This window comes from Cibotium barometz, chromosome 58 (genome assembly GCF_041138505.1).
Source record: "Cibotium barometz isolate CiBa-2024 chromosome 58, ASM4113850v1, whole genome shotgun sequence".
Taxonomy (NCBI): Eukaryota; Viridiplantae; Streptophyta; class Polypodiopsida; order Cyatheales; family Cibotiaceae; genus Cibotium; species Cibotium barometz.
The window spans coordinates 29,446,056-29,448,477 of NC_141103.1; the positions used below are offsets into that span (position 1 = coordinate 29,446,056).

At 46.2% G+C, this 2,422-nt stretch overlaps 1 pseudogene; it reads left to right on the plus strand.

The window, feature by feature from the left end:
• The first annotated feature begins 1,389 nt into the window (after window positions 1–1,389).
• Window positions 1,390–2,147, plus strand: LOC147606124 (putative germin-like protein 2-1 pseudogene; annotated as a pseudogene).
• Window positions 2,148–2,422: the final 275 nt, after the last annotated feature.

A 2,422-nucleotide genomic window follows, 5' to 3' on the forward strand; every position in this document is an offset into this window, starting at 1 on the left:
ATAATAAAAGCTTAATATGGTAAGAACTTACTTGTTCACAATGGTGAGGTAGCACGAATGTCTTCCTCTTTTTTTCCTAAAAGAAACACCCAACCTGTTTTGCTTGTGGTGGCTAACATGTTTGCATTGTATCACTATTTAATCTAGGAAGACGAGGATGCTGAAAGCGACGGTGATGATGAAGGTCGTGGTGCACATGGTGAAGATGTAGGCAAAGATGAAGATGAAGATGATGACAATTAATTAATTTAAGTATTGTCTTCGTCTTTATTCATTTTTGTGACATAAACACCTTTATATGTATTTTGCAACTTTGTATATAATTTTAAAGGGAAAAAAACATGACATTGTTGTATTACAAAATTTTTGTGTGTTTTAAGTGTCTTAAAAAACATTTAAATAATGTTATTTTTTTTACAGATAGGATGTGACTATAGTTGTGCGTGGCTATATGCACTACTGTAAATGGAGTTATTTACGTGGTCGTAGTCGCGTGCTCGTAGCCGCATACATAGGCGCGCTAATAGCTGCATGAATGTTTTTTTCCATTTATAGATCCTTTGAAATTTTGTCGGCTCTTCATATGCGGCTCTACTCTTCATTTGTTGTAGTGGAATCTGGTGATGGAGGGGGAGCATATTTCTTTTTTTGGAGTATGGTTCGTTTATATGGAGCCAATATGAAAGGAAAGTGGCTAGAATAAGAGTGTAGTTGGTAGGATAGTAGGGACCATGTTTATTGGACTTTACATTTAGACGAGTATTAGTGATGTGGACAACTTATCGGCCACTTTGTTGGCATGTTTTGAGTCTTGGTGATGCGGAATACTTATTTGTGTGGAAATTGGTAGCTCTTTATAGCTACGTTGCATTAGAGAGCGATAGGGTTTTTTCGTGAGAGTGAGAGAGAGAGATTTGCTTGGGCCTCTCACTTGCATTAGAGATGAATACAATGAGCGTGTGATGTCCTTGTTGTTGCATTAGAGAGTGATAGGGTTTATTCTTTAGAGAGAGATAGAGCAGTTAACTTAGGGTTCTCGCTAAACAAGGCATATTTGATAATTCTCCAAAAATAACAACACCCAAGAGGTTCACAAAGAATCAAGACAGTGGAATCATTGGAAGATTCCTCGCATGTTTTTTACTATAATTAATCAATATGCAAGGCGAGAGAAGCATTTGCGGACAAGATTAAAACGTGGATTTTAACATTTAAAAATTGTGGACAAGTCAACCTCGCACGGGACGTGGCTGTGAGAGGCCGGCTTGTCGGCAGCTGGGCCTGCAACGAGAGACGAGGAACAGGTCGCCTACGACGAGGCGCTATATAACATCTCGTAGGATCTATGTCGAGCACTAGTGTCTGCGTTCGTTAATTCTGCATTTCCGCTATCATCAATTAATCCAAACATTTCAAAAAAAACGAACTAAATGGCGCCCGCCTTTCCTGTGCTGGTGAGCACGGCAGTTCTAGTTGTCCTACTCCTGCAGGCCGGCCCTCATCCCAGTTGGGTGAGCGCCGCGGATGAGGACCCCCTGCAGGACTTCTGCGTTGCCCTCAACTCCGCGGAGCAGCAACAGCAGCTGGGCATGCTCACCTTCAACGGGCTGGCCTGCAAGCCCGCCGCCAACGTGCAGTCCTCCGACTTCGCCTCGCCGCAGCTACGCCAGGCGGCTAACTTCACAGGTGAGCTGGGTGTGGCCGTCAACCTTGCCAGCGCGGCCTCCTTCGGGGCGCTGAACACCCAGGGCCTCTCTGTCGCGCGCATCGACTATAAGCCCAAGGGCCTCAACCCCCCGCATGTACACCCGCGTGCCACCGAGGTGCTCTACCTGGCCGAGGGCACGTTGCTTGTGGGCTTCGTCTCCACTGCGCCAAACAACACCCTCTTCTACCAGACCATCTATGCCGGTGACCTCTTCGTCTTCCCTCGTGGCCTCGTACACTTCCAGCTCAACCCGCACAAGTCCAAGACCGCCTTGGCCATCTCTGCCCTGAATAGCCAGAACCCGGGCATCTCTCAGCTGGCTGCTGCCCTCTTTTCTTCCAAGACGCCCCTCCCTGACGAAGTTCTCGAGGCCACCCTTGGCATCGACGACGACGATGTGCACCGCCTCATCGCCAGCGTTCAGAAGACCCTCACTTAGACGCTCCAGCTCCTGCTTGTAGTTTGATATTGAATAACACAATTAATTCTTACATTTTCTATAAAGGAACAATATTTTAACGTCCTTGCAGTGCTGTTGTGCCCTCAGCCGCCGCGTGTCTTCCAAGGTATCTCCAAGTAGTATATGTATATCACCTCCTCTAATTGCTTGTATGACGTTACATCGGGTGTGTTTGCATCTGCGCCCACACCATTCTCGGTCTGCACCGATCTCAAAAAGATATCTCCCATGTTTAGGAACTGACTATGCTTTCT